The following is a 13,149-nucleotide window of genomic DNA, read 5'->3' on the forward strand; positions in this document are numbered from 1 at the left end:
GGCAAGATGTCCTGTCCTTTCCTTTCCTCTGACACACACACACACACACACACACACACTTGGACACATGCACTAAAGGAGGGAGGATGTTGCTACCCTCATGGGGACCTGTGACTGACATCCGTCCTTGGGTCTGGGTTGGAGACGACGCCCGAAAGCGACAGACGGGGTGTAGGCCTGGAGTTTGAGTCCCGTCGTGGGTGGGAAACACACACAGGTTGACCTGAACACGCCTCCTGTCCGTCAACCGTATCCATGGCAACGATGTGACATCTAATCATCACAGCATCATGCAGGATGAAGAGGATGTGGTCATTGCGCGGAGCACAGAACCTTCTGGATCACCTCAACTGTCAAGGCAGGGTTTCCTCCACCAGGGGGACCCCACAAGTATGGTCAAGTCAGGCCCTACATATTTGCCTTTGCAAAGAGCACACACACACACACACACACACACACACACACACACACGGAAAAATGACCCGATTCATGGTCAATACACCATAATAATGTCAAGATGTGATTTAGCAACACACACACGGTTCTGGTGTGTGCACATAGGTACCTGCAACGGCAAAGATACACACACAAGCGGCACCTCCTCCAGTGACTGTGGAATGAATGTTGCACCAACATGCACACACACACACACAAACAAACACACACACACACACACACAGGCCTGTGCACGTAAAGCATATTCATGCTTCATTTCAGACCGACAAGCCATGTTCATTTGACGACATATATGGTCGCGTCGCCCGGTTTTATGGCTTACAGGCTCTCTGCAGCACGCTTGTGTTCACACACACACACGCATGCACAATCAGCTGTAACGGTGATTTAGAGGGTCACCCGAGCAGTGCTACACACACACACACACACACACACACACACACACACACCTGTATATGTGTGGGAGACACCACCATTATCGCAGGAGTAGATAGAGGTTGTTAGTAACATCTGAAAGGGAAACACACACACACACACACACACACACACACACACACAAACACACACACTCACACACACGTCTGAAATGTGTGCTGCTGGTAATGGGAATGCGATGGCAAGATGGTGCTTTCAAAGTACAGAAAACATCTATTGTGATCTCCTGCAGATGTGTGATCTCCGCCCATCATCACCAGCACTCATCTTTGCTGCGTGAAGTTGGACTTTACGGTGTTGCTGAGGTTCCTGAAGACTCAGGAAAGACCTGAACATTGGCAAAACACACACACACACACACACACACACACAGGCACACACACACACACACAGATGCACAGCAGGTGCACAATTGTCTTCTACACTTCTGTACTTCTATAGGAGCACAATTGAGAACCTGCCTCCTGTTCTCAAGGGGAGCCCCACCTGGGAAGCTAACAGACATAAAATTTGTTTTACTGTTCGCCTCATACTAAAAAAGTTGTTAAAAAAAGCACAAATATTGTTTCTTTAAACATCGCAAATTATAACATATTTTTACTTACGTGCACAGCATCGTTAGCTTTCCGCTGATGTTAGCTTTCCATTGATGTTAGCTTCGGCTCGCTATGTTGATAGCAAAGTGAATTTCCGCGAAGTAGAGATGTGATAATTTTGATGGTATTTACAGACATATTCACCCTCAACAAACGTCACTCAACCTCCCACAAACTGTTATCAACCCACCATCGGCTGTATTATGTGTTCCACACTTTCTTATACAGTACGCTAAACGCTTTTGTATAATTGTAAGGTACAATAAACATTGCAATAAATTCATTTTGTCTCGTCATCACCAGTTTTGTCGTACTGAAGCTTAAGGTCGCTGTCTTTCTAATGGTAGCTTCATCTTTCTTAATGTAACGTACCGTAGTTAATGTTGTAATGGCGGCCTAATTCAGCAAAACTTATGCCTTCCTTAAAATATCGAGAATTTTTTTCTTTTCAGCAATATTCAGTATCTTTTTCCTGCTACGCTTGGGGTCAATACCAGACTTTTGGGTAGATGCTGGGCGTCTAGGAGGCATCGTAGAGTGTAAAAAAAAGATATATACTTTCTCAAACTAAATGGCTCAAAGCGGACAGTATTCCGGCTCGAGTGAAAGTGGACCGCTTACAGGGAAGTGGACCAGGACATGTATGCTGGGAACAACCTACAAGGAGATCTGGTTCTCCCCATGAACCAATCAACATGAGGAATGGAACAACATGCTCAATCAGCCAATAGCGTGCCAAGTTCGGATCTACTTAGCCAATGTTATTCTGTATTAGATCTCACGTGGGAGCGAGAGATCGCAGTGCTGAGTATCTTTGTTTAGCAAAGGAGATCTCATATTTTATTTATTTCATAAAATGTTTTTTTTTCATCTTCTTTGGCTATTTCATCACACAAATAAATTCGAATCTGCAAAGTAGTGAGGGGGCGAAAGCCGAACCGTGAATTAGCGAGGGTCCACGGTACGCGCTAATAATGCTACATTGTGATGCACGGAAACAAGGGGACTGATGCTAGGCTACACAGCTTTCCAAGGGACAGGAAGAGAAGAAATTTCTTGTGGACGTTAACCACTTCCTCGGGATCCTCTGGATTCATGCCGCTTCTCTCCGGATGCGTTTGACGCGTTTATGCGAGCCGAGCTGCTGAGAAGGCTCACGGATAAAGCCAAACGCCGCGCCTACGGTTTTCTTTCACAAGCAGACAAAAGGTCCTGTGGAAACGAGTGAAGCCCGTTGGAGGAAGCGCCCAAGGCTGGATGTTCTCCTGCGAGGATGTGATCGACCCGCAACTGCAGAAGCGGCACGAGCCCAGAGGAAGCCTACGCGAGCAGCCGATGACAAAAAGTGGAGCTCCTCACCACAGACACGCTCTCTCTGTTAGCATAGCATGTCGGTCTTCTTATCGAAGACAGCGTTGCCCCGTAATCAAGAAGGGCGGCCCCTACAGGTGGAAGGTTTTTTCACAGTTTGATGCAAACTAAGATATGTCGAGAGATTTCATCATTGTTTTTATGCAGCTGCTACAAACATTGATCCAACAGGACAATAACGTCTCGGTAACCACAAACCTCGCTGGTTGCAAATGGTACAAAGGCCTGGCTCCACCAGAAGAATGAATGCTAGATGCTATTCATTCAGTCACGCACTAATGTTTACATTCTCATTTTTAGGTCTGGACCTCGCAGACAAAATATTTAACGCAATCTCTATGTTTATATCCGCAATCTGTCTTCTTGTCGTTCTGTGTCGGGGATGAGTGTTCCTCTTGTTGCATTGTTCGTGGCGTTAGCCCTGCATCTCTTTGGGCCTGCAGTGACACCTGGGGTCCTGGAGTGTCTACCACAACACACTCCCAGCTTGGCGTAAGGGGGTGATCGAGCACCTTTTTACCGGGTGTCAAACCGCCGCGGAACGGGGAGGAGATTTTAATCGAAAGAAAAACAAAACAAAGTAGCTAACTTTTCCTTTTTCGCCGTGGGCTACGGAAAGAGTCCGTCTGTGCCGATGTTAGTCATTACCCATGAATCATTGCCTTTGTCGGATGTATTATCCCATCATATCTGAGAGGGAGGAAAGAGGGTTTATAGTCGAGGGAGAAATACATTTGAAGCCCTGAGTGTGTGGGAGCTATTAGCCATAAAGCCGTGTTATTATCAGCCTGTCACCTCTGTGATAAGTGGAGCTATTGTGTGCTGCACAAAACAGCGTATGGCGTCTGTTCGAATTGTTTTTTTTTTTTTTTTCCCTTTCCCAGGGCAGATGCAGAAATGTCAGATTTTCTGTTGTTAAATCCCGATCTCTTCATTGTGCCGGTCACCGGTGAGTCATTTCTCTCCACGCAGCCGCCAAGTGTTCCCATACATTCCTCCTCTCTTTCCCGCGTTTGTTGTGTAAAGATGGCGGCAAGTGGGCGGCGCAGTGTTTGTCTAGCCTCTCAGACCCAATGAGAAATAATACAAAATAAAAACATAATCATTTCCTTTTCGCCCGTCTTTCCTAGCACTCACATATGTACATATTTCCCTCTCGCCCGAGGCAGAAGGCCGCCCACACTGGGCTGGTATCTAACCAAGGTTTCCCCAGCGTTACAGGCAGTGCTTCCTCAGGAATAACTGGCTTCTGTAGATCATCTCAAAGACTGTGGTCCAGATCTGCTCCGCATGGGAAGGGTCATCGGACAACTGCAGTGGGATTCGGCGCCACATAATTCAAGATCTGACCCTACTGTGACTTGTATGCTTTTGTAGAAAATATGTGGAAGAGCTCCTCTGGAAATACAGGAGGGACTTAAACCCAAAGATAGGGTCGAGATGGGAAACAAAATGACTGAGAGGTCAAGGGTCAATGGAGTCTGTCGTGTTCAGACCATTCGAAATACGGTGGAACCTCGACAAGTGCATCGATTTGGGGGTTTTCCGAGATCCAAGCCGCCGTGAGTGTTTTTTGGCTTTGTGGCTCCCCGCTGTCAGTGAAGTAGTGTTTAAAGACAACGGGGTGCGCCAACCGCCTCTAGCTAGCCCAGTAAAGCTAGCCAGAGGCAGCTAGCCGAGTAAAGTAGAGATATGTCATTGATACCAGAGGAAATCAAGGTATACACATACACATACACATAATACACAATGCACATATCAAACATATTGCACACATCTGCATACAACCGGTCACTTAACAGGAGAAGAAAAAAAAAAGAATTATAATACTAATACAAGTTATAATACTAATACCACCCACACTTCTCCTGAAGTCAACCACCATTTCCTTGGTTTTGGTGGTGGTTAAATTTGGTTGGTTGGCCCGGCAACACCCAACAAAGTCCTCCACAAGGCACCTGTACTCCCCCTCTTGTCCAACCTTGATATACCCCAAAACTGCAGTGTCGTCAGAGAAGCAAGGTGTGTGTCGCGGACTTGTTCGTGAAGTGATGGAAAAGTTATTGTTGGTGAGATTCGGTGACGAAGAGCATCAGGTGGCAGGAGACATTTACAGGGATTTGTAGCAAAGTGTGCATGTTACATTTAGCATAGCATTGTAGTGTGAAGGCCGCAGCCAGTAAATTAAATGAAGCAACAGATCTAATCTCCAAAGTAAATACACTCAATCTAACTGGTTTATTACTTTACATTCTTTTTTATTGTGTATTATGAATTTTGATACATTAGTTGATATTCATAAAGAGTATTTTTCTTATTTAAAAACATCCCAAGAGCAGGGGACTGGGATGGATTAACAGCATTTCATTTCAACAAGGAAATTTAATTTGTTACATGAGCTAATTCAGCGGTGAGCGACATCTCAGAACCAATTAAAAGCTTAAGTCAAGGTAGTATTGTAGCCAGAAATTGGGTTGCTGCTCCATTATGTCAAAAAAGTAGTCAAGTAGTTGACTGGACGGTGAGGCTGACCTTCTGCTCGGACACCCTGGACCACAAGGAGGGAAAGTTCAGTGGGGAATGTAGACGAGTCCAAGTACTCTGGATTACTCCTGGAGTACTCTGTCAGGACAAACCAGACTCCGGAGTACTGGTACTCTGGAGTACCCGAGAGTTGTTGTACTGAGTACTGTTGCTTCTGGAGCACTCGAGAGTACTCGAGAGTACACCATAGTACTCTCGAGTACTCTCGAGTCGCTCATTGTTGTTATGGTTGAGCTACTTGCTCGTGGCAACTGACAGTAACCTTTGGGCAACCAAAGTTTTTTCTCCATCTCCACAGGGATGCAGGCGGTTTCAAACCTTTTTTCAAACCAATTAAAAGCTTAAGTCAAGGTAGTATTGTAGCCAGAAATTGGGTTGCTGCTCCATTATGTCAAAAAAGTAGTCAAGTAGTTGAATGGACGGTGAGGCTGACCTTCTGCTCGGACACCCTGGACCACAAGGAGGGAAAGTTCAGTGGGGAACGTAGACGAGTCCAAGTACTCTGGATTACTCCTGGAGTACTCTGTCAGGACAAACCAGACTCCGGAGTACTCTCGAGTACTCCATAGTACTCTCGAGTACTCTCGAGTCGCTCATTGTTGTTATGGTTGAGCTACTTGCTCGTGGCAACTGACCGTAACCTTTGGGCAACCAAAGTTTTTTCTCCATCTCCACGGTGACGCAGGCGGTTTCAAACCTCCCTGCTCTTTTCTGGCGTCGACGGACTGCCCGAGACCCGACCGAAGTTCGTCGTCGTGGTAACGTGGCCCGTCAAACGGGACTACAGGGACGGTCAAACCGACGGGATACGAGTCACCAGATACTGCTTTTGCCGTTATTCGGCTTGTAAATGTTTGATCTGCAGGGGGCGGCCGAATGTTATACCAGTATATTGCAGAGAGAAAATAAGCCGTGAAATATTTATTTTCCCCCCTTCTGCCTTATTGCTTCTTCTTCGGCGGTGCGCAAAACGCCGGAAGACAGACGGCGCCGTACCTGCACGCACACTCCTCTTCCAGATTCTATCCCGTTGGACTTGACGCCCTGTCACGCCGCCTCCTCTGGAGGAGATAAGGCATGAGATCAGCCTCCCCGCCGCCGCCTCGTCTGCCGGTTTACGGCGGCGTCATTGAAAAATGACAGGCCGCATTTCAGGACAAACCGGATGAATTAAAAAGCCGCGGTATAAATAAACCGGCGCGATGTGCGGATCGCCCAATCGGCAACCGGGAGGGGGTGAGGATTGCAGCCACAGATTACCGCGACCAATAAACCGCGGTTAGACCTTTTCATGCGACTCGTCGAGGCGCGATTCGACAACGGCGAAGATTATCTTTATGGGATTTATAGAAAATAACATCGGCCCGGTTGGTGGATCAGATCCGCCGCTGAACCGAGCAGAAATCAGGATTAAGTGGTGGAGATGCAGGTTTCGGAAATGCAGCGTGTCCCTTGTGAGGTTCAGGATTCTCACACACACACACACACGCACACACATGCACGCACACACACGCGCACACAGGCACGTCACTTGTTGAACGTAGCAATGCAATCTGGGGATTAGCATCAGGCTGATCTGGGTTCAGTGCACACAGTGTAGATCAACCCTGCAGCGAACGGGGTTCAGTTCAGGGTGAACCGACTCCGGAGCGGGTGTTGAGGACGCACATACGCATATTTATCCACGTGCACACGCGTACGCACGGACTCCTTCAGAGGGCGTTTAGCGTGCACGCATTAGATTTAGTCAATGTGACTCAAAAGGATTAGCATGGAGTTGATTAGCATATGTTCGCTTTGCATCGTTCTCCCGCAGTGGCTGATCAACAGCCCCGTCTGTTACGTAACGACCGGCTCCCAGATTCTCCCGTGCAGCTCGACTTCCCCGGAAGACAGGGAGAGGGAGCGAGGAGCCTTCACCAGAACAAAATGTACCTTCCGGGACCAAACCGCTATATTTGAAGAATCTTTCATCCATTCATTATCTGCTTATCCTGCGCTTAGGGGTCGAACCTACCACGGCTGTGATTGGACCGGAGGGCCACGTATACGGACGTACAACCATTCACACGTCACATAGAGACCAACAACATTCACCCTTTCATCCAAATGTCCTTTAGAGACACACTGTAATTTCTGGATTATTGAGCGCGCCTGAATATAAGCCGCACCGGCTGGAAAGAAATAAGAATATGTCTACATATAAAGGCTGCACTGCAGGTGTCCTTGTTGTAACATGAGATATTTATATGTGACACAGAAGCATTGTTTTTAATTTGAATTAAACACCTACCGCAAATCCACAATCATCCACAAATATGTACCGGAAGGGCTTTTTTTTTCCGAACAGTTCCGGTAACACAGCTCGCGAAAAAATGATTAATAAATAACACATGGAAAAGTCCATCTATTCATACATTTCCTACCTCTGCTTTTTTTGTTCCAGCTGATCTCTATCTTTGTCTTCCTCCTGCGCACTAAAACCGTTAAAGTTGTTTTCTTCAGTGTCGGAATTGAACGGCCTCGGAATTTCACGGTAGTTTTTACTGGTCCGATACGACGAGGCTAAATATTCTCATCGGCCCCTCAAAAACCCATGTGTTAGGTACATCGTTGTTTAAGCCGCAGTGATCGAGACGCGTGAAAAAAGTACAGTTTTATAATCCGGAAATGACGGTACAATCATTCACCCTCTCATTCTCGATTTTCTGCTGCAGCGTCAGTGAACGAACGCGATTTCTGATTCCGAGCGTAAAGATTTGGGAAAAACATTTTTATTAATATTTTATTTGTGTTAGTTCCCTTTTTAATGCTAGTTCTAAATTGGAAGAATATGGTGATCTTGAAGTATTAACATAAAATCATATTCATTATTTTTTCAACGCTCAAAATAAACGTCACACTCGCGGAAGCCGGTATAACCGCCAGCCCCGTTTTGCAGATGCTGTGCGCAGAAGTTCAGGAGCAGAAGTCCCATTAACCAGGTAAAATAAATATTTATGAAGATATTTTGCAAATATTTATTTTTTAATGTTTACTGACACAGCAAATTTTTTTCCCGATTTATTTTTAAAATTCAGGTCAAGGCTCTGCTACACGCTCTGAAAGCCAAGAGCTCAAAATGTTCATTGTGTTCATTGCATAATTAAATGTAATTTTCTCTGTAGCACTTTGTGGATTTTATAAGCAACACAAAGTGTAAAGGTAACAAAAGGAATATATATAGTGGTACTTTCATTTTAGAAAAAACGAATTGTGGCTCCCAGTGTTTTCATTTCCATGGAAACCGGGTCCAAATGTCTAATTGGGTGTTAAAGGTCGCCGACCCCTGATCTGGACCACTGGTGTCAAACTCTGGCCCGCGGGCCAAATTTTGCCCGCACTGTATTTATATTTGGCCTGCAAAGCCATACCAAATGACTATTGGAGCCGGCTACGGTTCATGTATCGTTGATTCTACAAATCCCAGAATTTTCTGCTGGTGTTTTGGCACAAAAATCACAACAGGACCCATAAATGCCCTCTCTTCTGTTGACAGTAGTCATAGCGACCTTATGCTGATACTGCCACCCTGCGACTTAGGGAGAAAACAGGATTTTGCATATGTGCAATCTTAAATTATATATTGTAAATTATTAAGCTATGCTTGTTCCATTTTTTTTTTTTAAGCAAAACTTGTTTGGGCTCATTGTAATATCTGGAGGAAGATTTTTTTTTCAATAAATATCAATGTTGGCCAGTGACTTTTGTCCAATTTTGAATTTTGACCCACTGTGTATTTGTTTTTGACCCTCCCTGCTCTCCACCTCCTGCCCGGCAGCGCCGATTCCTGCATCCGTCTTCCAATATATCCACTATCCGTCCTCTGTACTTGACCCAACCATCTCAGTCTGGCTTCTCCAAAACATCTACCTCTGATGGGCTCATTCCTGAATATCCGGCCGTACTAAATCTCACAAATTCGATTCTGACCTTGTTCCAGTTTCCGTTACTTCCTGTTTTATTTTGAAAACCGCCCTCCCCGCCCCGTCACGCCCGGCTTTACTTCCCCCCCACCCTCCAAGCCGACCACCTGCGCGCCACCGGTCAATCGACGTCCGCCAGCCCTTCGTTTCACCCGGCTTCTCCTCGGCCTCCCCGGGTGTATCTCAGGTGAGTCCCGCGTTTTTTTCCGAAGTCTTACTGTTCTGCTTTGCCGCTGTGCACGTGGATGTTGCTGAGGTTTTGCTTGTTGAAGCTCTCGGGTCCTTCCTTGGTCTCCTCAGACCCAGACGTGACCCCTGGTCGGGTTTGAGCTTGTTTAGATGGTGATGAGAGAACTTTGGTTTCCGTGCCGGTGTGAATCTGCTGACCCTGAATGGAAAGGAAATCGTGCAAGTGGTATTTTTTTGGGGGGGGAGGAAGGGGGCAATAAATTCAAGACTGTGGATATTAAAAATAACACCTGCTATGGCCGAGCTGGTGGCCAACTGCTCCGCTTCCCCGGGACTTAAGTCATAGCCCAGGCCTCTGCAGAGAATGGCCTTCAGATGGTTTCTCCTGTGGCTGATCCTCCGTCTGGCGGCGTCAGGCCGGCTAGCTCCATCCAGCACACATCCAGTATTTTTATACAACAATGCCAAAAGGTCTGCTAACCCTTAGCAAGCAAGCTAGCACCCCGGTCTCGCCAGCTGGCCTCCAGCTGGTTCCCGCTTCCGTGCCAGTAGAGCTGCGGCCCCCGTCCGAGCGTTCCAAGAACCCCGGCCTCCCGGTGGGGCTATCGCTGCTCAAATCATCAGCCTCGCCGCGCCTCCGGAGGCACCTACTCGCACCGCTCCCGTTCACCGGGGTGACCCTCAACTTTCCTAAAGGTGAAAACCCCCTTTAACCCAGAGTTCGGGATTTCATCCTGTTTGGCTGTCGTTTTTCGTCAGCTGCGCTTCGGGTGAAGGAAACCTTCAATTCCAAACATCTGCACCCTACGCATGTTCCCCCTTCCGACGTGTCTGAATGCGATCGGTGCTTCTCGCTACATCTTGTCGTTATCATGCTGTATGAACAAGGCAGCGGAGCAGCAGAAGTTGCTCCGAGGTCTTCGCCTTTTCCATCTGGCAGCGAGGCGGAGGAAACGGGGCAGTGCGTGGAGGGGAGGTGGTGGTGGGGCGTCGCTTTCCGAAGAGAGACGGAAGTAGCGGGACGACCGGGATTGTTTTGACCTGATTTTTGTGCCAACTGGGAAGATGCCAGTCCGTCGGTCCAGAGAAATCCTGGACTGGAAGATGACCAGACGAAATCGCGGCCCCTTTTTTTTGGGTTGTGGGGGAGGGGGACGTTGTTTTTGTGTCGTAAAACTTCACAATCCGAGGAAAAAAACAAACCCTGAATGAAGCGGCGGTGCTGAGAGTTCCACTGCTCCGACCCCCGGAAAGAAAGAAAGGAAGAAATACCCCTGGCGTGATCCAAAACCGATAACAAATACACTGTTCATCAAGCTAACATCGAATTAAAGAGTGCGAGAAATGGCACATTGAATTTACAACTAGTATTGATTTTATTTTTAAGAAATATAAATACAAGTACATCACAGCCGTCGTCCGTTTTGCTGAGTCTGGGGGAAAAAAAAAAGTTTGTCGTCGTCTTCGAATAACCTTCGCCTGAAAAATGAGACTATAGACTAAATGTCAGGCGGGGGGGGGGGGGGGGGGCGCGGGGCGGACGAGTACACCGGAGTACTTCTCAGCACTTCATCGGAAATGCTGAGTCTAATACTTTTTACCGTCACAAACAGGACGGGTAATGACAGGACAGCGACGCACGCCAATCCGAATCGCTTGGAAAGCCTCGGGGGGTCGCCGTAACCACGCGAATGCAAACTACGTTTTCACGTTTGTGAAAGTCCCCGCACGACTGTCGCCGTGGTTACCGATGAGGGAATCACGGCAAACATGCTTGGTGAAACCAGCACCTGAACGCATCATAGGAGCGGCCATGTTTACAAGAGCCGTGGTTTAAACATGGTGGACAAAACAGCTAACTGTTGTTAGCCTAGCTATCTGCTCCGTCCTCCATCATTGTAGTCCAGTTTGACTTTGGCTGACCTTTCCTATTTTTGCTGTTTGCCATTGTTGTTTTGGTAATTCCGCAAATTCTAACACGACTTCCCGTGTCCCGTCTTCTCTTTCGCCATTGGCTGTTGGGCGAATGTAGCTGTGAATGTTCCAGAAACACCAAGTTTTCCATTCACCTCTTTTCAACGTATTAACTCCGGAATTAAAGTGGCCAAGCCGTCAATTTGTGATTTATTGAGAAAAAACAAACCCCTCCATTTCTGGTTGTGAAGGTCCCCGTCCGTTCAGGGGACGCCGACGGCCCGATTTATTACCCCTGTAAAATATTTAGCTTGAATGATGAAATCCGAGCGGCCGCCGCGTCCTTGAATCCCGCTGTGAATTATTTCAGATGTAGCGGCTGAAATTCTGACCCACATGGTGATGATGTCCTCAGGAAAAATGTCTTCTTCTTCTTGGTGGTAGCACACACACCCTTCACGTGGAAGGTCCTGATCCGGACCACTATCTGTGGTCCGAGGAGACCAGATGTTGTATGTCTAAATAGGACGTGATTTGATGTATCTCCAAATATGACATATAAGTGTGTGTGTGTGTGTGTGTGTATATTTATATGGAGAGTGAATGGGTGTGTGTCTCTAATTGATGAATGACATTGATTTAATTTAATAATTTGAATGAATAATTGAATCTAATTTGAATGACAACGAGTTATTGCACGCCTCTGTATTATTTATGGATGAGAGGTGAATAGTTATAGTCTTCATATATATGTATCTGTGGATATGTGTGTGTGTGTGTGTGTGTGTATCTCTTTCTGATGTTTGTATGACAGTGAGCTATTGTATGTTCCTGTATGGCTTTTTGATGAGAATGGATTTGCGTCTATACAGTATACCCTTGTTTTTCGCGGGGGTTACGTTCCATAAAGAACCTGTGATTATAATTATTATACAATTAAATACTAAATTATACATTGCTGCTGTCGCCCTTATGTTTTTTTCTTCCTTCTTTATGGAACGGACGGAAGATTCATTAATTCCGTGATGCCGACCGACAGCCGCATAGCTTTTACCTTCCCTTAGCATGTCCAGAAGTTTAACTTTATCTGCGATAGATAGCATCTTCCTGCCGCAGGTGCTTTTGTCGCTCCAGAGCGTTTTGTCAACATTACGGGGTTTTAGAGAAACTCGAAATTGCAGGAGACTTTGCACGTACGTCATGTAAATTTGGCAAGCTGTTTTACATATGTGTACATATTAAACTGCAACGTTATTGACGCACAGGTAGAGAGTGACTTTTTAGCCAATCAGAATGCAGAACACAATGCACGATGCAAATCCGTGAAGTAGCGAAACCGTGAAAAGTAAACCGCGTTATAGCCAGGGATCACTGTATATATATAAATATGTCTCTTTATGGTGTTTAAATGATAGTGAACCACTGAATATTGTATGTCCCTGTATGACTTTTGGATGAGCGGAAGAACAGTTGTCTTTCCAAGCTGTCCTGTGATTGGCTGGAGATGCTCACCTCTCTGCTCATCAGGCCAGCCTGTGATTGGTTGTTTAACTTCCCCCCTCCTTCCTGTATATCAGTGTGTATATCACGTCTGCAGGGGTTTTCGGGTTTGTCTGTGTGTGTGTGTGGGGGGGGGGTGTTTGAAGGCCTCAGGTCATTGGATCCAGTGATCTGATTGG

Source organism: Fistularia commersonii, chromosome 2 (assembly GCF_037954325.1).
Source record: "Fistularia commersonii isolate RoL2024-O1a breed Wild chromosome 2, RoL_Fcom_v1.0, whole genome shotgun sequence".
Classification (NCBI taxonomy): Eukaryota; Metazoa; Chordata; class Actinopteri; order Syngnathiformes; family Fistulariidae; genus Fistularia; species Fistularia commersonii.